Source organism: Lepidochelys kempii, chromosome 4 (genome assembly GCF_965140285.1).
Source record: "Lepidochelys kempii isolate rLepKem1 chromosome 4, rLepKem1.hap1, whole genome shotgun sequence".
Lineage (NCBI taxonomy): Eukaryota > Metazoa > Chordata > Testudines > Cheloniidae > Lepidochelys > Lepidochelys kempii.
In genome coordinates, this window is record NC_136383.1 from 89,912,759 (window position 1) to 89,938,089 (window position 25,331).

Here is a 25,331-nt window from a genome sequence, read left to right on the forward strand (position 1 = left end):
AGTGCTGAAATCATTACAGCAGGACCAAATAAAACCAGATTACTTTGTTCAAAGCTGCATTGAAATCCTTTTTAGGTGCAAAGACCCCAGTTCAGGATGCTGTTTTTTTCCTGCAACACCAGTTGATATTAGCAAAACTTAAAATGCTCCTTTCTCTGCCTTGCAATGTGTGCATATAAAACTAAGCATAAATAATGATCTTCTGTTACTTTTCAAGCATTTACCTGACACATTTTGGACAAAATTCAGCTGAAAATATTTGTGATCAAGAAGCCCCAGAAGATAGTGAATCTGACATAAAACAAAGCTGCTTCATGGCCAAGTTATGGTGCTAAATGAGAGGTGAAGAGCTCATGCAAATTAGCTGCCTGCCATTTTCAGTGACTGGGTGTTCCAGTCCATCTTCTCATGGCTGTGCAGCAACTGGGAGTTCATACTACCCCAAGTATCTCAAAATACTTGACAAGTTTTAATTTGCACCTCACACTGTATTGTAACTAAGTGTTATCATACCCACTGTTACAGATGGGGAAACTGAGGCAGTGAAGTGACTTACTTCAGTCAGTATCTGAGCCAGGAACAAAATGCAGGACTCCTGACGCCCAGTCTCCTGCCTTTTCTGCAGGAACATGCAGATTTCTAAGATCCCAGTAACTTTCACTATGGTCTTTTTAAGGGCTTGTTGGAAAAATTCCTTTTGACTTGGATGGTGCAGGATCAAACCGTGTGTCAGCTGTGGTAGAATCCAACCCCATAATGATATCTGGTTGGTTTCCCTGAGCATTCTTAGTAGTGAACCCAGACTGTGTTCCCTAGAACCTAGTTATACATGATAATCAGGAAATAATACTCTGCTCTTGAAAATGAGAGGGTGTGGAATGTCCTATTCAGATTTCTCTGGCTTCAGAATGGGAGAGTTTCTCAGCAGATTCAGAATTAACCTCTGCTTCTGTCTAATCAGGATACCTGGAGAATTTTTGTAGGGGACCACCAGGGAGACAGTTTTATCTGTATTTTTGTTCAGCCTAACTCAAAATTAGTGTTGAGAAATAATAAAGTATTTGTTTACAAACTTCTTGTTGGATGTCTTATAACAAAAGACTCAGCTGAAAAACTGGTCAGTATCAACAGTAAAAGAATTAGACTTCTTTGTCCAGGGCGGGGATATTTTAGTTCAGATTTCAAACTGACGTTTTAAATGTAGCATAGAACATAATCCCCATAGAAGCCCAACTTTCATTCTGCTTTCATATGTAACCTATTTATTTTCTCTACAGCACCTGGTCAGAGTTGGCTCCAAACTGGATGGTAATTTTCATTGAAGTGTTTATAACATGAGACTTTTTAACATGAGACATATGCCTGCAGCTCTGCAGGCCCCTGAATCACTGCCAACATAACAAGACAGCCAACTGGAACAGGAAACTGATATGGTGCAATATTCATTAACCATTTATATTATTTTTCGGCATGCAGATGCAGTAGCATATAGAGGACATTCTGACATCAAGTATTCCTGTTTAAGTAAGCTGTGGAATGGAAACTAAAGCTCCTTTTTAAAATTAGGTGACATTTTTTAAAAGGTACTTGTGAAAATATATGTGGTGAAGTTAAATCTTATTTTTTCTCTCCTTCTTTTCCATACAAGTCACTTCCTTGCGAAGGTTCCAAGTTTTGGTAGGATATATCTTACTAATTTTAAAAATATGAGTAAATTCTTGCTAGTTTGCAGTGCACACCAAGCCTGGCAAAACAAAAACAGGGAGATGTTAGATAATATGATTAAAAATGTTCTTTTAGTGGTCACCACCCATATAAAATAAATCTGGCACTTGTTTTTGTTTCTCTTTTGTACACCAAAACAAATTTTAGGATATTTGCTTATGATTATAGAAGTTCGCCTCTTTGTTTTGTGTCAGTAACCATCTTTCAAGAATTTCAAGGTACTAAACTATTCAGCAAATATCTTCTTCTTCTTTTACCATTCTTTCAAATTTAGTATATTTTTAGGAGCCAGGAAGCAGTGCTACCAGTACGTGCTAACCCTTATAGCACAAGCCTCTGAACGCCTCTGAACAATTGCACACAGTGTTCTTGATTGTTTCAGGTTGTTCTCAGTGGAAATGCACAAGTGTAGAAAACAATGCATCATCTGAGGCAAACAGGAATAATTACTGGACAGAACTGGACATTTATAATTACTGGGTCAAATTTACTCTAGTATTATTCCAGTGCCTTCAGTGGAGTTAAACCAGAGATTAATTTGAGCCTTTGAATTTAGGGCAATTTTTGAATTTATGGCAGTTACAGCAAGGTAGCAGTCTGTACAGATTTTACTATGGATACAGTATATTGAAATACAATATTTCAATGTACAGCTGGGCACAGATGTAAAAAAGAATCACAAGGGTCCATAATCACAGGGTTATGTGCAAAGCCAAATAAATGTCCTGAATTATTGATCATAATCATTTTTTTTGCATAAGCCCATTTGTGCCTTTAGAGTCTAATAGTATGTGTGGAGTTAAAATTTAAGAACCTGAAAATGACACACAAGAACCTTTCTTAAAGCTGGTATATATTTTGACTATCAATAATGTAATATGTTTTTATTTTTATTAATAATTTAGGACTCAAATAAGTGTAGTTTTGCAGATGCAGTGAGTGTTATGTGTTCCCCTCTGTGCTCTATCCATAGAGGGTCTGAGTCTCCTATAGACCCTTATGACAAAGCCCCTGGCTCTTTAGGTCAGGGTGTAGCCACTCATACTTTTAGCTCTGGAGGACTCCAGTTTAGTTCCCAGTGTTGGCCAAGATGGCTTCTGTCCCTCATAATTAAGGGCCAGTTTTGGATCCATATGCAAATATACATTTGATGAGGTGCTTCTTTATTTCAAAAAAAGGCTGAGATCAAATTTGGCCTTTCTGATATGGACTATAAACTTATTCAGACCTATGAGCATAAGCTGGCAGACTAGTACCTCAGCTGATCTCTGAAACTTGATGGTACAGCTCTGATATTTTACTACCTTTACTTAAAAACTGTTCTAAAAATGCAATAAATTAACAATTATCCCACACTTTAATATAGCATATGGTGTTCTGTATATACTACATAGTGTTGCTGTTGTTTTTTAGTACCATTTAAAATACTACTATCCATTTCCTAATCTATTACAAATGATCAAATAAACTACTCTTATTTGGATTTACTCAAATATTGTCCTGTAGACATCTTCGTATATACTCTCTTCCCTATTCCATACCCAAGACTGCAGAGCAGGAAATGTCTCTGGAGTATCTTTTGAGAGACATACTAAATTGTCTTGTATTTTAGTTCAATATGGACTAGGTGGCTCCTGCATTCCCTCCTTCCCTATTTGTTCTGTTTAGTTTTAGCTGTTGCATAAGTGTCACCTCTGGTAGTTAAAGTTCAGGTCAAGATACGTCTTGCTTTGACCCTTTTACTCTGGTTTATGGGCATGTGGGCTGGCGTCTGTCAAGATGTAAAAGTTCACAGACCACAGTGCAGGATTTCTTTCTTGGATTTTCTTTTGGCACTCATTGTGAGTGACAGTGTTGCACAGTTAGACAGAGGCAGTTCTCTTACGTAACATTTTCATGTGAATAACAGAGTGCAGTGTTTATACACTTCATAATTTTAGAAAGCAACATGCCTTATTTATGTAAGCAAATGTATGAGTCTTGTTTTAAAAATTAGTTTCCTTTTTCATGACAGTAACATTATTTTGGAAATGCTTGTCTGATGATCAGTGGCAGCAGCCAGTCATAACCGATTAGGCATGTTTATATAATGAAAAACAATACACTGATGTGGTTGACTAATGCGGAATTCTTTTAAAGTGAGAAAAAAGGGGGTAAAGATCACATAGACTCCTTGTTTTGTGCAGATCCCCTCCCCCCCTTCACACACGTATCTATCATGCTATCTGTGATTCTGGTGTGTCAGAGCATGCATTAGGAAACATTACTTTAGTGTTGTATAACTTCATTTTTAGTTTTCATAGCTTAGCAATGTTTTGTAAGTTAGAGGTACATTTTCCGTAGCAATTTTTGCAAATTATAATTAGATTAGGTTTCTGTTCAAAGTTAACATAGATTAATTTTGTGCATGGATTTAGCCACATGACCCTTAATACACTATATAGCCTTTGATAAATACTGATAAGCACACATCTCTGCTGCCTGTTCAGCAAGCAGAGTTATCCAGAGAATAACTTCTTTTCCCAGGTCAGTGTCAAGTGTCCACGCTTCTGTGCCAAGAATGGCATAGGTCTGAGGCCTCTTTCAGACATCTTTCAATGTCATTGGGAAAAAACATTCTTCCTTTCCTGTGCTGCCATAGGTGCCTTACAAGCCTTGTCTGGAGATTTTCATACAGTAATGCTTCTGTGGCCTCACCAGTTTTCTGGGATTCCAGTCTCTGGATTTGTCTTGATAGAGGCCTCTTTCTTTTGACAATCATGCTTGACCTTCTCTTTCAGACGGGGAAATGTGTTACACCCAGACCTGATTTCCCTTTGGTGTAGATTATGAATTCAGCTTGGAATTATCAGGTTGAAACTTATATGTTCTTCAAATCTCTCCTGAAAGTACACTTTTTAGCCTAACCTTCCATTGTTGATTGGCTTGGACTCCAATTGCTGTCCTACCTTAACATAGCATGCTTTAAATGTTTGTATTGCTGCGATGCAACTTACAAAATAGGCCAAACTATAGCCAGAAGTGTGCACACAGCTTCCACTGCAGTCTACCTGAGAAAAGAATATAACAATTGTGTGATGTATATAAACAAACAACATCTAAACTCCGTGAACATATGGAAAGTGATCTGACTAATTATGACTAATAAAAGATTCTGAATCTAATTCTATGTTTCCAGCCACCATTAGCAATCAAGTAACAAATCTTCTGCTCTTCTGCAACAGAGAATACGGTTTGGATTTAGGGTTTCAGTATTTATTTCAGGTAAACAATGCTCATTCTTGAAATAAAAATGATTTATTATTTTTAAGGGTTTTTATTGAATTATATTGAAAAATAATATTTGGATTATGTGTGTATTTGATACACATTAATTAGTGAAAAAGCAAAAAACCTAAAGCAAGTGTCCAAAAGAAATGTAATTACAAAAGAAAGACGAGTAGGCTGAAAGTTAATAAATCACCCTTGTTACTCTAAGCAACATCTATAGCAAGAAGAAAGGAGAAAAGATAAGCTGTTTAAAATAATGCAGTAATTCTTTAATAATCTTTTATGAAGAAGATTATTGTGGTAAGTACTTAGTGAATGAATGTATTCAACATAACATCAATTAATAACAATGTAATCCAGTCTAATTCCAAAATAACTGTATCAACTACAATAGCCCAAGAAAAGAAGAGAAAATCCCCATCAATCAAAAATACTCAGAATGAGTCAGTATTTAAGACAGGACAAACTGTATGCAGTATAACTAAACGTACACCGTCATTGGTACAGTTTATGTGATGAAGCTGTGAAACATATGCCACATAACATGTCTTACTACACTTTTATACAGGCAACATATAACACTGATATTCAGGAGTGACAGGAACAAGCAACTTCCGGATTGTCTTATGAGAAAAGTTTCAAATGGCAGTATTTTATCTATTATATTACAATTTGATGGGACTGTGCTTGCCTTTTTTGTAAGCATCACTTAAGAAAGTATTTCTAGAGAGTGAAAAACACAGAGAAATTATGAAGAGTCTGAACAGAAAGATGACACAAATAAGAATGGAAAGATCTTTACCAGAAAGTTTGAAAGTGTGGTAATATATAAACCCCAGCCAACCAACCAACTAACCAAAAAACCCTGCTCATTTGTGTAGTATGACAGCACAGTATCCAAGCTTGTGGAAGATGATAGTGGTTTTCCATTTGTTTGATGCTGCATTTTAGCCATGCAGCTGGGAGTAGCACGAGCTGCTCATTTAACATTATTAATTGGTAAAATATGAGCTGTTTTGTTGAATTATCAATAGAAAAATTTGAAACAGGAGTAGGAAACTCCAGCTGTGTGTGTCTATTTTCCAGTTTTGTTTTTATAATATGCTAAAACTATTTCCTTGACAAATAGGGCATAGCTTGTTATTTCTACATCAAACGTTTTGCAGTTCTTCAGCTCTTATGTTTGAGTTTCAATTAATAAAAACAAAGCTGCTGTTGAGGGGCAGAACTAGCTGTTCTTGCTTTTAAGTGCACAGAGACTCCCACCTCTATTACATCAGTTCTCCTTTGGTGTATGCTGTCACAGTTTCAGGGTAACTGCGCCTGTATTTCTACCTACTCCCCTCCCCCTCTATTGTCCACTCTGGGAGTATCCAATCTGATCTCAGACCTCCAGCTGTCACCTGTCTTTGGACAGGGACCTGTGACCCACTCCCTTCTGACTAGGGATTTTTAAGGCTGCACAGCTCCCTGCTTTGTACTGTGATAATCCCCACCAAGCCACTCTGCCTAATGGCCACTTTCTCTCCAAGGGCCCTGAGCAGTGTATAGCCAGCAGTTGCATGTTAGCACGTAGCTCCTTCTAAGCAATCCCATTTATTCTTAAGGTAAAAGCCTTACAGAGAAAGCACATAAAAACAATAAAAGTCCATATGTGCATGCTGAAGGCTTATCAGTGGTTGCCCATCAGTTTTATGGGGCCCGAGTAGGCCAAAGTCTTTCCATTGCTTCCTCAAGGGTTGGAGCCTCCTCTTGGATAGAAAGTCCTGTCCATTTGCTGGATCAGAAAAAAGGCCCTGAGTCAGTTTAAACCTAGCCTTTTTATACCAAAAGCCCCTTCTTTGTCTATTGATCTCTGGAAAACCCAGTTTGAACCAGTTTATACAAGCTTCCCCAGGGGGTGCTACCTCTCTGGAGCTGTTTACAGCCTGAGTGATTCACCTTAGTCATCCCTCACTGTTTTTCCACCCTTGAGCTGCATACAGTCCCTGCCCCTCAGTGAAATATATACACCATTCATAACCTTGTACAGTGTTCCCCCAAAGATACAGCATGTAGTTGAAATATCTTACTTTTGAGTGTACAAAAACTCCCACCTCTATTGCATCAGTTTTCCTTTGGAGTATACCAAACACAATAAATCACAGCAGGTGTAAGAGCGTGAAACTGGGTGTGATTGATGTGGAGTGTTTGCCAATGTATTGTTTAGATGAACTCCTTTAGCTATACATTGGACAGTGCAATGACAATGACATTTCTATGTTAAATCACAACTTGGTAGGTGATGTGTGTGAGATTAGCTTTATATGTTCAAAAGCGCTCAGCATATACCATCACCTTCAGTATGAGAGGAGAGCTTGGCCAATGTTGGGCACTTTGAAAATCCAGTTTTTTAATCATTGTCATGGTTTAGACAAGGGGCTCCCAAACTTTTTTCCCCAGAGGCCCATCTGTGCAGCTGCAATAAGCATTGTGGCCCACTATTAACACTTCTTGAGGAAAATTATTAATTTTAATTATTACGTACATATGAACGGTAATGCTGTAAATTAACAGTGTACTGTACCATGTTTCCTTTTCATTTTAATGTAAATAATTGTAATGCTAGAAATCCCTAGCAATATGCACTCAAAGAAATGCTTCAAGATCTTTGAAACCAAACAGTCTGACTGGAGAATGCAGTTGCACTGGTGGACCACCCGGGACTGTGTCGTGGCCCACCTTTGGGCCACGGCTCACAGTTTGAGAACCCCTGGTTTAGACAATGGAACCATTCCTCAGAAAGCTGAACCTGATACATTTGATACAACAAAAATCATTTAAAATTGAGGGCACTTCAATACAATTTGTAGTCCAATTCCATTGTGTGGAAAATACTCGCATATAATCACAGTATCAGTAGAAATTGCTGCTATGAAATTTTCCGTAAACAGCAGAAAATTTTAAATCAAGTTTCTGACTGCTTATTGTACTAGAACTAGGCTCAATATAGGCACCATGCATCTTCAAGAAAATGTACAGCTTTGACTTTTCAAAGAGAAAAGTTAATCTGCAAGGTATGTTCTTTACTCATTTGCGTCTGTACTGTGTGGAATGTCAGGCTCATGACCGGTGATTAAAGTGAAGAAGATGCATAAAATATAAATACCAGGTTTGCTTATCAACCCAGTTTATCAAAGAAGATGGTACTTTTTAAGAATAGTCTTTCCACCGAAGTGGGTGTTATGGGCTGGAAGTAATTATTATCTGAATTTTTGCATGGAAGGAAGAAGGGAAGGAGAGCATTTTCTTGAGCATTCATCTCTCTCACCATTTCCTCTACATGATCTGTTTGAATTCTTTAAATGTGAAGTTTATTCTTTTCTTTTTCCCACTTGAGGAACATGGAAGAAGTAGATGGCGTATTTCTCGAAGTCATTCATCCTGGAACATATTGTTTTTATTCTTTTTAAAATTTTCTTGATTACGGGCGTTTACATGGTTTCAAACAGTATGGGCCAGTTTCAAGTGACCTCTGAAATTATGCATGCAGACTTACAGCACATACTCTCATGTGTTTGTGCAAATATGATCATCAGACACAGAATTGCCCAGTTTGCTCAGCCAAATATGTGCACATATACAGTTTGTAAGTGCCATTATGCAGGTCAATTTGACAATTAGATCCTTAGACATTTATGAATAAATTAATGTGAAGTTCTGGCCTAATATTCTTAAACATTTTGTAACACCATATTTGGGGTCAGAAAGGTATTTTCCTCCAGGTCAGATTGGTAGAAACCCTGGAGAGTTTTCAACTCTTCTGTAGAGTGGGGCACAGGTCCCTTGCCGGTTTGAACTAGAATATATGGTGGATTCTCTTGAACTTGGAGTCTTTAAATCAAGAGTTGAGGACTTCAGTAACTCAGCCAGAGGTTATAGGCCTACTACAGGAGTGGGTGGGTGAGGTTCTGTGGCCTGCGCTGTGCAGGAGGACAGCCTCGATAACCATAATGGTCCCTTCTGCCCTTAAAGTCTATGAATTGCATAGAAAGCATTTCAGTATGTAATGTCATTCAGTGGAAAAAAGCTCTTTCTGAACATCACTGTAATGGTAAACAGTGAAAAAACTTGCTTGCTTTTTGGGCCACATTCAGAACATACCTAAGAAGTTATACCTATTTATGCCAAGTGAGAATCTGGCCCATAAGCTTTAATACAGGTGACTAGCACTTTATAAACAATGATAGCAGATCTCATGGCTTTTCCATTTTTAAAATAAATGGGCTACGTGCACATGGACACTTCTGTTTCTGCCTGTCCTCTCCCAAGTCATTAAACCCATTGGTGGAACAATGTATCAGACTACCCTCCCTGTGGCAGGGGAAATCAGTAGGGGAGTGCTGAATTTGGGTGCTTCAGTTACCCAGTTCCTGTCCTCACCACCCTGTGCATTTTACCTTCATTTAGTTTCATTATAAATGGTCAGTTATATGAAATGATTAACACTAAATCCCACTCCTTTTCCCATCTCCACATTTTCCCATTCTTCGATCAGTGCAATTGGTCTGCAAAAGCTCTTGATTGTATCATTTCACTCTCTGATTTATTTCACTTTAATCTTCTCCATCTTCCTACATCATTTTCCCTTTCTGCCTGCATGAGTGCCACTATGCAGCTTTCTTGAGTGGTGTCTCTCTAATGTACCTTTACAATAAAATCTTCTGTGTTGCTTTTTATGCAGTGTTTGTTGTCTAAAAACAAATTATGTTGTATTTTGTAATGTGAAACACTATATTGTACAATATATACACTCAGAAATACAGCATAGGATGACTAGTCACCTATGGTACACAAATAGACATTCCTTACAGTACTAGGAATTTGTCCGGTATCTACAAAATGCACCAATGTGACATGATATAATGTACTTCATATTTTGGGTTCAGGAGTTGAGGTTCCAGACGTGGATTCTTCTCTATTGCACTATGCTGTGGTGTTGGTCTGCCAGGCTGAGCCCTTGCCATATTGTCACAAGTTATTGTGACCAACTGTAGTTATTCACAGCTGAAGTACAGTCTGTAATTTCAAAGGCTTCTGTGGAGTGTATTTTATGAAATGTTATTAAATGACTTTGCTTCTTCTGTGAAGCAGTGTCTATGCTGGGAGTTTCTCTTGTGAATATTTTAACTAACATCAGGCTCTCTGTTTTATTTTTGATCTGTCTGAGGCACTGAGGTTTTGTGTTGTGTTCACAAGCAGTGCTGTGTCTCGCTTGGGGTTGCTCTTTACAGGTAGTGAAGGTGAGACAGAGGTATCCATAAAAGAGTTGATAAATCAGCTGGAGAAATGCAATTGCAGTAAATCACCAGGAATGGATGGCGTACATCCAAGATTCTGACAGGACTTAAGAATGAAGTAGAGTTACTAACAATACTATGTAACTTATTAAAAACAGCTACTCGAGCACAGAAATGGAGCGTGGCCAGTGTCACACACCCAGCTTCAAAAAACGGATGGAATTATAAATGTTACTTTACTACCAGGAAGAACAATATAGATAAGTATTGAAGACAAAAATAAAAACGTTGGGCTATGTGAATATAATCTGATAGGAGCCAACCAGCACAGCTTTCATAAGGGTTGAGCATCTTCTCAAGCTTTGTTATAATTCTTTGAAAGGTTGAATAGTGTAGAAGAAAAGAAAGAACTGTTGGATATTGTGAGCTGCTGCATTGTGGACTTTAAGCCTGGCCTCATGTTGGAGGGATGTAGAGAAACTCTGCTACGGTTGGAAGCCCCAGGGGAGCATGTGGTATAATGACAGCTCTGCTACCCTTCCAGCACATGCAGCATGCGCTCCACATCTATGCCTAGACAGCTCTGCTTCTCCATGCCACTCTTTGGGGAGCTAGCACTGCTAGAGGTGCCAGCAGAGACAGAGTCCTGCTCCCCTGTGGGGATGTTCTTGTTCCGTGTGCAGGCACGCAAATTGGGGAAGAAATGGGCATTTAGGCCTGGGCACAATTTAATCTAATGTAGTCTTCTGACAAAGTCTTTTTGAAGTCCCCTGTAAAAGATTGTTAAGAAAACTTGGTATCCAGGAGATGTAAAGTCTAGTCATGGATTAAAAGCTGGGGTTGAGAGATGAAGTCAGAAGTATAAATAAATTGCTCGTTCTTATTGTGGAAAAAGCTTAGGAATAGGTGCCCCAGGAATCCGTATCGGGTCATCTTAACATCCTAGAGGAGGGAATGAATAGTAGGGGTCTAAATATAATGACTACACAGAATTATTTATGTTGCCCAAGATGAGGGAGGATTGTGATGACTTCTAGAGGAATTTAACACAACTTAAACACTGGGTGACAAAATAACTTGTGAACTTCACTTTAAACTAGTGCAAAGTAGTATGCATGGGAAAGAACACTTAAAATTACTCATATACACTGGTAAGTTTAAAAATTATTTGTAACCTCTCAGGAGAAAGAACTAGAAGACAATGTGAACTGTCCATTGAAAATATCTGTTCTATGCTTGCACATCAGCAGTTAAAGAAATATTAGGTTATATTAAGAAGAGAATAGACAATCATGGGAGAAATATTATAGTACCTTTTTATAAACGGATGTAATGTGCTTACCTAGAATATTAAATTCAGTGTTGGTCACATTGGCTCAAAGAAAACACAATGGTAATAGAAAAGATCTAGAGAAGGAGTGAAAATGATTGAAGGAATGGAGTCCATGTAAAGAAACCAGGCCTATTCACAATAGTATAGAAAGGAAAAAGGAGATGAAATATGAATTGCACAGAGAAACCTAGTCAAATTTTCTTATTTATCCTTGGTATGGAGATGCCCTGTGAAATTAATATGCTACACATTTAATATGGGTTCTTATGGCGTGTATCACTGAAATAACCTTTTCATCAATTTTCTGATGTCAGACCAGAATTTTAGTTTGTTTTTTAGGATATACCGAGAAGGTATAGGCATGTTTCCCTTACACTCTACCAGAGCTAGAATCTGTTTTGGTGTAAAGGCATGAAATAAAGTTGAACTCCTTTCTCAGGCTTTTGCCTGAGGAAATTCTGAATGACTGGGACCCAAATACCCAAGGTTGCAGTGTATATGAAGCTTGTACATATTAGCTGCCCAGCCTCTTCCATTTTTAAAGGCAAAGTGAAAACCAAAAGCATCACTCAAAGAGCTGAAAATTGAAAGTAATAGTAATTGGATATGGGTGAGATATGATCTATTAGTAGTGGTGATGTGGTAGTGATAAACGGGAAATAAAATGCAATATATCACAATTAGACACTTCAAAGGATACCTCTCTGGTAGTAATCCTTAGCTCTGTTTTGTATCACAGGTCACCTTAGCAGTGTTTACAAATCTCCTCACTGAGGCACTTATTTAAGATTTAAGGTTTTGTAATTTTCAGATGTTAAAAGTTAAAGTGCACTGATATTTTACAGAACAGTACGTCATAATTAACTTTCATTTAGATTTATTTTTATAAATATGCCTCTTCACAATTTAAAATTTCATAGGATGTTCTCTTGAGACATTTTTGTTTACAGTTCTACTCTGAACATGGTCCAGTGAATAGGGATGAAGACTGGCAGTCAAAAAACCTTGGTTTTATGCCTGGGTCTGCCACTGACCTGCTGTGTGACCTTGAGCAAATCCCTTCACCTCTCTGAGTCTGTTTTGCCATCTATAAAATGGAGATAATTTTCTATTAACACCCCCTTTGGGAAGCACTTTGAGATCAATGGATGGAAAGCTCTGTAAAAAAGACAAGTATTATTTCCTTTAGATGTTTACTTTGCTGAAACAAATAAACAAACTCTGTTCTTTTTAATCCTGAAAATTATTCAGAACTAGCCAAGAGCTAAAAATGTCACTCACTAAGTAATAATGAAATTATGTGCTCAACACAAAGCTATTTTAATTTCTATCTTTCATGCAGAGGGGTGATACGGACGGAATGGAGCTTTCCTTTCTCTCAGCTGTCCCAGGAACATGGGACAAGAGATGGAGATTCTCTTTCCCTCACACTCAGCCTTGAAAAAGGGGAAAAGAGCTATTCAGACCCCCAGCACTCATGAGAGGAGAGGAATTGGGAGAGAAACTTCTCCAAAATTTACCCACAGCCAGGAGGGAATGATGTAGACGTTAGAGGCACATTCTCTCTCCTAGGAGGGATGGGAGATAGAGAAAATAAAACTTCTACGTCCTTGTTCCAGTTGTTATTAACCAAAAGACTAAACCTATGGTATTCATCCAACAATGAATTCTGACCACAGACCCCAATTCAGGCCCATATTGGGTATTATCCTTGGCTGTAGATAAATACATATTTTCAAGTGTTCTAGTAATAAAAAAGAGGTTTGCAATCTCTTATATTGGCCAGTCCAAACCCTTTCTTTAAATAAGATGAGCCCTGTACTACTTTACTCTTTCCAGAAATCCATCTTACCTATCTGAAAGAGTGATAGTTTTAACTGTCTCTGGACCACTTAAAGTTTTCTGTAAACTTTTGCCATAGCAGAACCACTTTGCACAGCCTAAAAACTGGGCATACTTGCAGGCACTGTAAAGATAATAAATGGCATGCTAAAAATACTGCATGCAGTGTTGTTGTAGCTGTTTCAGTCCTAGGATATTAGAGAGACAAGATGGGTTATTGCAGTGGCTCTCAGCCTTGCCAGACTACTATACCCCTTTCAGGAATCTGTTTTGTCTTGAGTACATCCAAGTTCCACCTCACTTAAAAACTACTTGCTTACAAAATCAGACATAAAAATACAAAAATATCCCAGCACACTATGACTGAAAAATTGTTTACTTTCTCATTTCTGCCATACAATTGTAAAATAAATCCACTGAAATATAAATATCGTACTTATATTTCAATGTATAGTATATAGAGCAGTATAAACAAGTCATTGTCAGTATGAAATTTTAGTTTGTACTGAGTTCGCTGGTGCTTTTTATGTAGCTTGTTGTAAAACTAGGCAAATATCTAGATGAGTTGATGTACCCCCAGATGACCTCTGCATATCCCTCCGAGTATGTACCCCTGGTTGAGAACCACTGTTTTAGTGAACCAACTTCTGGTGGTGAGAGAGAAGCTTGTCCCCCTCACCACCAGAAGTTGGTCTAATAGAAGATATTACCTCCCGCACCTTGTCTCTCTAAAAATTCTACATTCAGGATGAAAGGGCCAAAGTGAAATAAAACTTCTGCTTGGAAACCAGAACCACTCGGCTGTAATTCAGGCGCACTCTAAAGTGGGAATAATATAAGCTGCCCTGCAAGAGATTCTTCCTTGGATATCTAACTGAATGGAATGAGTTTATGTTGGAACAGAACTCATATTAAGTTTGTTATCGACCGCTATCTTCTAGTTTCTCTTTTAATGACTTTAACTTAAGAAGATAACTTTCTTTCATCTTTCTTAATAGCAGTCTGCTAGTTTATATCAGTTTCCAGAAATGTGGATTCCTTTCTGTTTGTTTTTACCATCCAGAGTACTATTGATTCTTTGGTATCTGCTAAGTAGATCTGTTTTGAGGACAGCTTCTTCATAGACATGTCTGTTCAGACTTGACTTATTTATGTGTGATTTTTGTTACACAACAAGCCAGTCAGAGAAAGTAGGTATCTGTACATGGTGTTTGAAAAAGAAAACACTGTGTTGTAGAAAACCAGTGTGATTTAAAAATACATTTTGTTGTAATAGTGTATTTTGAAGAGTTATATACTAATATACATTTGATACTTTATTTGAAGAGTTGCTACTGGAAAAATGTAGCTTGTCTTTTTGGAACTAAGGACATGGGCTAGATTTTTCAAGAGACTTTGAAGGAATTAGGTGCCCGGTTTCCATTTAACTTCAGTGGGAGTCAGGCAGCTAACTTTCTTAGGGTTTGTCTAAATGCAAACACTCCAGAAAATTAATCCAAATTAGTTTTTAAAGCAGATTAAACTACACTAAACCCCCGTGTGGACACTCTTATTCAGAATTAAAGTTACCTTAATTCAGTTTAGCTTAATTCACTTTCAAAGTGAATTCTGAACAAGAACATCCATTTAGACAGCTTTTGAAAATCACAGCCTTTGATGTCAGAGGTGATTAGAGCCCTAACTGGTAAACTATGAGGTAATCTGATGTGGGGCTCTCCATCTTTCTTGTTGAAATCATTCCACTTTGTAATTAATAATAAAATATTAAGTGGGTTGGAAAGAGTGAGAATGAATCTCTAGTTCAGTTGTTAGGGCATTCTCCGGAGAGGTGGGAGATCCCTATTCAAATTCTTTCTTCTCATCAGGCAGAGGAGGGAATTGAACCAGTGTCTCCCACATCCCGGGTGAGTTTACCCAAGCACTGAGTTATAAGGGTGGCTGCCTCTTCCCCATGCCAGCTCTGGCCCCCTCAGCTGTTTTGTGTGGAGTTAGGCAAGCACCTGAACCATTCTCTCAAGAAACAGCTAAGGCACCTGACTCTAGCAGTGGATTCCCTGCTGTGGATTGCAAGCAGAAATAGGCACTTCCCTGTAGCCCAGATTTAGGCATCTAAATCTGTAAGAGGCGGAGCTTAGAACACACCCCTCTCATTGTTTTATACCTTTGGCTAGCTTAGGTGTCTCCCACCTGTTGTGCTGGCTTTTGTGAATCCCATTTTCAGGTGCCTGTCTCTCCCCATGTTTTGTATATGGAGCATGGGTGCCTAACTCAGGGTTTGTAGATTCCAGTGATTTTCTAGGCACCTAAAAGTTAGATGTGGCAACATTCAACATGACAATGCCTAAAACCCATTGTGGGTCCAGGGCCTTTCTGTATCTCATTTCCCCATCTTTAAAATGTGGATAATGGTATTTCTCTATCTAACAGAGATGTTTGAGGATGAGTACATTAAAGACTGAGACGTGCTCACCTACTACAGTCAGAGTGTCATATAAGTACCTAAAATAGATTATGTACATTAGAAATTTGGTAGGCCTTTGGCAATAAATGCTTAGTCGTTTGGTCTTTTTCCTGTAGCACTAGTCACTCTATCTAGATGTAGAAATTGTCAGCAGAGACTATAGCTTAAGAGGCATGGTTTCATGTGTTTTATTACATGCGGCTTAAAGATATATAAGAAAATATATGACTGCTGAGATTCTCTGACTACAAAAACATTGGCTTTATATAAAACTATATGTGTTGGCTGAATATAAAAATAAATCAGAATATTCAGGTACCATTTGTGACAATCCATTAGATAAAGAATGATTTGTTCTCCTGTATGGTTTTCAGGTAACATAATTAATAAAAAAATACTTAGTCAAACTATTTCTCATACAGTAGTTTCTTCATATGCCATTGTATGTACAAGGTTGGTTTATTATTTTAAGTTTGGTCATGTTTACTACTCTACTGGTTGCTTGTTTTTCAGAGAGATACCCATGAAAGTATTTGGGGCAGCGGGGGAAGGCGTAAGGCACGGATAAAGAATTATTTGAAGTTTGCAAGCATGTATGACAAGAAAGGTTGGCCTGCAAACCATTTGTGAGCATGTTTGTAAGCTTGCATCATTGTCAATTGATCAGACATGATTTACAATAAGCACAATAAAATGTGTTTTATGTGAATAAATGAGGAGTAGCATGAACAAATCTTATGATAGATGTATTTGTTTTTTCCACTGAGCAGATTATCCATACAAACGTACACATTCCTAATGAATTCTCAAGTGCCCATGGTATTGAAGATTTCTGCCAGTTGAAAAGTGTTAGAATTCCAAGCGCATTATCTTTAGGGCTCCAGAAGAGCTATAAAATTCCTCTTGCTATCTCCTTGTGGACGTTTTTTAAAGCACTTTCTAATAGGTTTTCTTTTACAAAACTGTATTGGTCATTGGAAAAATATGATTTTGCAGTACCAAACCAAGTTTTGAAAGTGGCCATAGCAACACGTTGCTTCAAAAGGAGGGATCCCATGTTGGTGGCTACAAATTAATGTGACACGATTTGGGAAACCATGCTTCCACACTTACAAAGTGACAGCACTGCATGTACATAAAAGCTCCAGCAACAGGAGGGGGAAAGTATATCATGGATTATAACATTCCAAAAGGAGGGATTGCTCCAATACAAAAACACTGAGAAATTAATCACAAAAATGCATTTTCCCTTCGGGCTAGTAAAAAGGTGAGAATAGATGATTATATGAATTTCTGGTGATGGCAAATATCTGTACCACAAAATATCAGAAGAAATTTTAAATCCAGAAATCTCCATCTGGACAGACCATTATTATATGAATAGGCTCTGTCCACTCCCTGCTTTAAGATAAATAGCAGTTTGAAATATTATTTCAAGTGCAGATTTAGTGGTGGGTATAATTTCTGTTTCATAGGCAGTTAAACAGAGCATAGTCTTGCGCACATTATGTATCAAAGCTTTCCAATTAGTTCAGTAACAGATAGCATTTAATCAATGGACATGAAAGAATACTGCCGTAGGTATTTCCTTCACTTACAAACATAGCTAACTCATTCATCAGGGAGGAGAAAAGGGTTTCCCAGGTCTCTTGCTTGACACAGGGCCAGCTTTAATATACTCAGGAGAAATGTTTGCATTAAAAGATCATTGCCTAGATATGCCTTATGTAAGTTCATGTAGCGTGTTTGAAAACTGGACATTGATATATCTACTGACAATCAAAAATAGTTTCAGAGAGTTAAATGAGAGCTTCCCACATCCCTTTCCTGTTTTCTGAACATTCAATAACAGTTCCATTCCCTTTGCCTCAAGGGAAGAAGTAAGGACCATTGGAGTCCTCCTATGTCTTGTGGTTTTAGACTCTGTTAAATAAGTGCCTGCTTCCGAGCCCACTCTGGCCTAGTTTCAGTTTGGGCAATGAGAAATGCTAGGCCACAAAAGTTGATTATGTTCTGAAGGATACTAGCTAATTAAATTCTCCAAAGAAATATTGCCTCTGTTTAGTGGCTGTTTTTCTGAGAGATGGGTAGAAGCAATGTCTGGAATGACCAGGGTCCCCTCGTGTTTTCTCACTGATTGCCACAAGAATGTCTCTGCATGCGAACAGAACAGCTAAGGGGAATATGTCGTGCTTACACAGCAGAAAGAGAGGTTTCCAGATATATGGCAGACTAAGGAATTTCATTGTTAGAACTCTTGGGGCATGAAATTGCCAACTTACAAGGATAGGTGCTCATTAATATAAATATATAACATAATGCTGCAGTTTACAGTGGCTATATCAGTGTCATAAGCAAGTGTGGAAAAAAATATATCCTCTGGGTCAGTGCTGGAGATACACATGTGTTTTGAGATCCTATAGAGCATTTGCAAACATGCCCTGTGGCTGTCTTAAATTCTACAGAGATTGACTATGAGCTGCCTGTGACCTGTGCAGCAGCCTCTGTGGGCTGCTGCTCCCCCCCCTGCACAGATGGGCAGTGTGTAGCCCCAAACCGCCTCTCCCCATGCACCGATCAGTGCAGCTTGCGTGGCCTACCTCACTTTCCCCCAAGAGGAAGGGGAAGCAAGGGCTGAATTGTGATACTAGTCACAGCTTAGTCCCCAGTGTACTCCTGGGGCATTGCCCCTTACTTTAGGGTTCATGGTAATTCCAATACCTAGCCCTGGAAAGTGTGAAAGTCAGCACTTTTTCCTGGAACTCTCATTGCGGGTATTAAATACTAAACAGAGCTTTCCTGAAAGGTGCAAGGAAATGAATGTCCCTCTTTAACACCAGAAATCTCCAGGATATTTTGATATGTTTGAGCATCTTCATTTTTCAGAAACTTATAGATTTGAAGTCAAAGAGTTTGTCTGCCAGTGCAGATATATCCTCTGCTTCTGTGATGGACTGCAGATTGCCAACTGTCAATGTAGATGGTTTCAGAAAGCCATTTTCCATTATGGACCTGAAGCAATCTTTAAGTATCAATGCTTTATAAGTTTACCCTACCTCAGGTCATGCAACTTCCTCTGGGAAACTGTTTAGCCATCCAGTAGACAGGACAAATATTTTCATATCCTTTTGGGCAATATGCATGGGAAGTTTTTCCCGTTTGCCAAACAAGATTGGTTTTCCACACATTTCTATTATTTGGGCCAAAAATATAATTTTTAGAAACTTAAACTGCATTATAAAAAGTTCATTGTGCCTAGTAGTTCACTGTAGATAGCAAGATAGTCATTGAAAAATCTGGAGAGGAAATTTTTTCTCTTTCTCAAACTGAAATTACGAAGCCAATTGGCTAAATGTAGGAGATATATGTGGAACATATTGTCCTTAATTTTAAATATAGAATTACTTCTGTACCATACAAACTTAATTTTACTTAATTAGGTCGTACTGGCTGTTCCATTCTGAAGCCCTGTTTTCAGATGCTTAGAACTTACTCAAAAGCTTTCCTTTTGGATTGAAATTTTCCCTGCTTGATCTCAGTCTAAAAGTGATTTTCACTCTGAATCCTCTTGATATTTGAGAGGAGACACACAGTAATGAAGTTCTAGTTCAGGCTTATCTGAATTTTCATGCAAATCCACTAACTGATGTGAGTTTATGAACATTAGCACACTTATCAATCAGACAAGTTACACATTATTTCAGGTTCCGTTGTGAACATCTTGCACACCCCTATTTGCAACTCCTTAGTACCCTACAAGTGAAATAGTTGTTTTTTTTTTAATCAAGATGGAGCGGTGCTCCATTTGTAACTTTTTTGCAAATATTTATTAAAATAATTTTCACAAGAATGCTAAGGTTGCAAAATGAAACTGTCAGAAGTCAGGAAGGGGCTTCTCAAACCATACACATTCCCTTCTCCTTCAATTTACCTGTAAGACTACAAGGCAAAATGTCTTATTTCGGTATTTCATAGTATCATTATTTGCTGGAAATACATGGCTTCAGCCAGCTGCTAATGCTCCTTCCCCAGAAACTGGAAGCCCTGACTAGATTACCGCAATATGTGTTGCTTGCTGAAACTGCAAAGCCAAATGAACCCAAGACAGGAGATCGTTGCGCAGACAGACTCCCCTCCTGCAAAGCTAGATCTCTGGTAGTAGCTGTGTGGCTCAAACTTCAGTCAGTAATGGATTCTTAGAGGCAGCCTTGCAGTCAAAATATAGATCACTGGGACTTCCATTGTAAGTCTGACAAATAAGGATGTGCAGGTCTAACAGGTCTGCTTGAGTACAGTCAGCACTCCGTAGTTTGGATTGCTCATATCATAAATGCAATAATTTTTCACTATCTGACACACGCTTTTAACAGACTGAAGGGCAGGGGAAAGGGCAGGAAGCAAGGGGAAGCGTCACATGCCTAATTCTCTTCTTCCACAGATCAGCTCACAGGAGTGGGGGGAAAGTGAATGAGGAACTCGTTGAGTTCACACTTGTGTTGTTCCAGCCAGATTCTTCTCTGAAGAGGGAAGAGTTTGAAGCCCTGCCTATCTATGCATTTATCCTGCACTCATCACTCTGGGGCTCAGAAAAGGAGCACAGTCTCCAAATTCAGTGGAGCCGGAGGTTCTGTAGCATAATCCTGTAGATCCCTGGGCCTGCACACTGTATACTGGCATCTTCCACAGTTCTGCTTGGCCTGTCCCTCAGTGTAGGAGACCCATTACCTACATCTCCACAAAAAGCCTCTCCATCAGGGATTCCAAGAGGATGCTTTCTAGTTCCTTTGTCTCCTGTCCTGTTGGCACGTGCCTTGAAATCCCATGGAGCATATACTGTCAAATGGGCTTCTGTGAAGGAAGAGGGGTAGTCTGCCATGTCGACATTGCTCTCCGCCTTTTGTGGGTATAGACTTCTTTATGCCCTTATTTCCAGTTTGCTGCTCCCTTCTGCACTGCGGAGCAGAGACAAGCATGGAGCCCCAAGTTCGTAAGCTTTTAGAAATATATATATCTTTGTAATTTTCTTTTTTCAAGTTAATTCTGTCCTGGTCCTCTCAGGGTTTGACTATGTGCATGTAATTTTAAATCTCCATAAGCAACAAAAATTGTAAATGCAAAACTCTGCATTCTGCTTTGAGGAATAACTTCACAGAAATTCCTGTTATAATCCATTCCCCAGATCTCTCACATTCAGGGACATATGGATGCAAAGAAGCACATTTCTAAGGAGGCCTCTAACATGCATCTACAGAGTTATGAGCATTTTGTGCATGCAGACTGGACAACTGCACAGGCAAATGTACATACATTAATAAATAGTGTTTTGTGATTGCATGTTGATGTATTCATAAATATTGCAGGAGCAATGCTAGAGTCTGCTTTGAAAATTGGGCCCAGACATTAAAAGGCAGAAGGAACCAATACATATCTTAATGACTTTCACTGTAGGATTTGTAGGTGTATGTGGTTGAAAATACATTTATATGAGCAAGAGTTGAAAATCATAAAAAGGCAATTGCACAGCAAAAACATATAGTTTTTAATGATGTATGATGAAATACAGACCTGATAAAAACTGCTTTTACAAGGCCTAACTGTTGTCAATTGAAACTAATATCATAGTTAAAACTTTCACTCAGAGTTCTTTATTTTTTTTTTAATTTAATTTTATTTTTTTAAGTCTTTTAACCTACATAAATATTCAGCCATTTTCCTTTTGGCTAAAAATAAATAAATAAATAAAAAATCAGTCTTATAAAGTAGGTGTTCTCTGCAGAATCAATGTTGATGAGAACCATACCACTGAACAGGAAGTTCTAAAGACAGAATGGCAGACGAGAGCTGCCCCATCTGCTCTGGAAACATATTACTGTACAGTGGAGGCCAAAACAACTGACAAGACGAAGTCATTATTTATGGAAAGACTCTGAACTCTGGCCATTTGTCAAGCTGACTCATCACTGCTGGACCTGATGAGCTAGCAAGTATCCAACATAGATTTGTGCTCTAATAACTGTCACATGCAGTGGTGTTACTGAAACAAATTGCTGAAGTATTAGGAAAAAAGGGGAGAACGTGCGTTGATCAGCCAGTGACCCTGTTGGTTACCTTCACTAATAAAGATTCAAAAGAATTTTTTAAAAAGCTATTGTAAAAATAAACAGAGAGAGAGAAATGCAGGGTGAAATCCTAGCAGCACTGAAGTCAATGGCAAAACTCCCATTGACTTTAGTGGGGCCAGGATTTCACCAGCACTATATGACATTTCAATGCAATACTCCTGCATGATTATATTTCATGTTACAGGAGCTGCCTTGGTTTGTATGCTAATGAAATATTTTCTTTGTCTGCCAATAGTAAAAGTTCCAGTCCTGAGGTCGGTGAAAGCACTCCTTGTTCTCTTCGAACATGTGCATCTTTTGGACCAATTAAACGTGATAAGGATGACTCTGCTTCTTTCTCAAGTTAACCACTGTTGAAATCTGGGAGTCAAAAGAATCAGCTGAAATATGCATAGATGCTGTTGTAGCCAAGACAGGGTTTGTGTATTTTTTCCACTGTTTGAGGGAGTCTGGAATTGTGTCATCATTTTGAAATTTGTGAATCATTGCGTGTTAGAGGATTTATCAAAAACATTGCTCTTTTCTCTCTCACCCTACAGCGTGCTGCTATGTATGCTGAGTTACCACTAATTCATATATATTGCAGCTGTTGTTATCTCATTGCTAGTCTACTGTCTGACTTTAATAGCATGGAGCAATGTGCTGCCATTTTTACAAATTGTTGCGGTATTCTTCTGATAGCTGGAGGCATTTCCCTAATTCAAAAATATATTGAAAATTTTTTATTTTCTGATTTTACTCCCTTTCCTGTTACATCTGTGGCACTTTTATGTGCATATTTTATTACAGTTTTGAATCTATCTCATTCAGTTCATTCTGTTGTTCATTTAATTTCTTTATCTGATACCTTTCATACTGTTTAAAACAAAAGTACCAAGGCAGCAAACAGTAATTATTAAAAACATACAGAGCTCCAAACTTACAACTGTGCCCTTCAGTAAAACACACCTAGGAGATCCAATCTACCAGAGCAAAACATAACAAAAAGAATAGAAAATAAAATATTGTTCAGCCACAGGCCTGACCGAACAAAAAAGCCTCGCATCCTGATCTGATTCTTGCCTAAGTAAAGCTCTGACAGGCAGTCATGGAGGAATCAGTTCAGAAACTGAGGGCTTGCAGCTAAGAATGCCCTTCTGCTGACCTGGGAAAACTGAATTCCAGGCATTGACAGCCTAGAGGACCTCAGCTAATGTGGTCGGATACTGGGATACTCAGTATCCGACCACAGGATCCTAGACCCATGTTGAATTTTAAATTGAGAATAACACCTTGATTTGTAAGTGGAACTGAATAGATAGCCAGTGTAGCACATGTAATGCAAACCTTACAGATAGAGCTCACTGAAATGTTTACGAAAAAGACTTTTCTATCAAAAAATGCCATTTTGTCAAAACCAAAATGTTTCTCAGAAACGTATAGATTTCAACCACGGGTCAAATGAGAGAGAGCTTTCATTTCCTCTTCCTGCCAAGATGGCTGCAGCCTGCGGTGGTAGAGCTGGAGGAGGTGCTATTCCTCCAGTGAGTCCTGTGGATGTAATGGTGGAAGAATCATCAATTGTTTGTATGGAGTCTGATGCAGAAATTTGCACAGGCTGGTAGATCCTGTGGTGCTAGCAGAGGATTAGTGGCTGATATTTTGAGCCTTGTTCCTATGGTATCTGGGGGTTTCTGCTCCCAGGTCAAAGGTATCTTGAGTGGGGAGGCTGGCTTGGGAACTCTGTGGTAGAGGAAGCAGGAAAGGATTCAGGATGGAGGGACAGGTTGAGACTGGAGTTACTGTGAGTATCCCAGGCAACCACATTCTTGTTTTACCTGTGGTTCTACCGAGTGCTGGTTGTGGGGTGAGGCAATGTGTGCACTGTGGATCACATGCCCAGAAGACTGAGGACAACAGGGATTTCATTAGCTGCAATGTGTATGGGAGAGGTGTGGACGTGTTTATAAACAGTGCCTAGAGGCATAGCACAATAGGGAAAGATTTCATTCCCATTTGTACAAACATTTCTTCTTCTCTGAGCCAGGGGGTAAGAGGCTGAGCAGCCCTACAAGAAGTGATGAGGGCCCTTTTTTGAATGTCATTGACTCTCTATGTTTGGGGAAAGGACTGATTTTTGTCCTTTCCTGATACAGGATTCAGAAGGGGTCAGGGAGAGTAAATAAGAACCATTGAGAGTCAGATTGGGATGAGCTCTCGTAAGAAGGGGGAGACTATCAGATAGAACCAAAGGGGCAGGGGAGAAGATGAAACTTGAGAGGGAACATCTGTAGGCACAGTTGGTTATGCGGGAATCTCACCAGGGATGGATATGCTACAGATATGGCATACTTTCTAGTTGGAGAGCAGGTTTTACTCTGCCCAACTTTAGGAAGAGGAGAGTTTAATGAAATTGGAATGGGAAAGACAGGATCCCAGGAGAATGGTGGGGTTATATTAAATGTGGGCAGCCCCCATTATCTGAACCACACAGCATGTTCACACTTCAAACAGGTAATGGATTTTCTGTATTAGGTACTGTCTTAGGCGAGGGAGAGTAAAGAGGAGTCTTTGGGCACATGAGAAGCACATCTCTTGGGGGATGGGGATTGCGGCGATTACCAGGCTTGCGCAACTTCAGAAAGAAAACTCTGAGTTGGGATCAGGATCTGGGGACTTGGGGAGCTCCTCCAGTTGAGAGTAATGAACCAGTCAACAAGAAAAAAGTGGCAAAAGGAAAGAGAGAGAGAGAGAGAGAGAGAGAGGAGTAAATTGGAGGAATTAAGAGCATCAACATGGCAGTCAAGTAGGTGAGGATCACAACTATTTGTGACCATTCAGACCTGAGCCTTTTTTAAAATGGTACTGAAAATAGCAAGTTGGAACATGGTCTCCATTCTGAGTTTGCAATAGAGGCAGATGATTAAGTTTTTGAAAGGGCATGAATTAGATCTAGTGGGCATCTAGGTGCAACATTTTGGGAGCTCGGTGAGATTGGAGGAAGAACATGTATCTTTTTGGTCTCCTGGGTCTGCTACTTATGATGGAGAGGTACTGTTTAATACTTATGCAGTACTGGTTCAGAGGGTAGTAGAACAGCAGACAGGAAGGGGGTTACAAATTGATTTCTTTTTGGATGTAAGGTATTGTGTAATTATCTACCACCCACCATGTCAGAAGCTGAGGAAAAATCTTTTTAAAGAGGTTGTTGCTTTCTTGTCGATGGCTCAACAACTGTTTTTTTTTTTAAAGGCGATTTTAATTGTTTAGCTGCAGTGACCAACAGAGCAAAACGTCCAGAATGGTTGCAAATTGATGAA

General features: G+C 38.8%; 1 protein-coding gene across 4 annotated transcripts in view; it reads left to right on the forward strand.

Moving 5' to 3' along the window:
* The window catches only part of SCFD2 (sec1 family domain containing 2), a 312,565-nt gene that overhangs the window by 130,536 nt on the left and 156,698 nt on the right, over window positions 1-25,331 (forward strand). For 2 of the 4 annotated variants that reach the window (XM_073342056.2, XM_073342055.2), the window contains exon 7: window positions 1,278-24,757. The exons of the other annotated variants lie outside the window; for them this stretch is intronic. The gene's annotated coding sequence lies outside the window, so the exon portion shown is untranslated. Of the gene's footprint in view, window positions 1-1,277; window positions 24,758-25,331 lie in introns of those variants that run through there. 4 annotated transcript variants of the gene reach the window in all.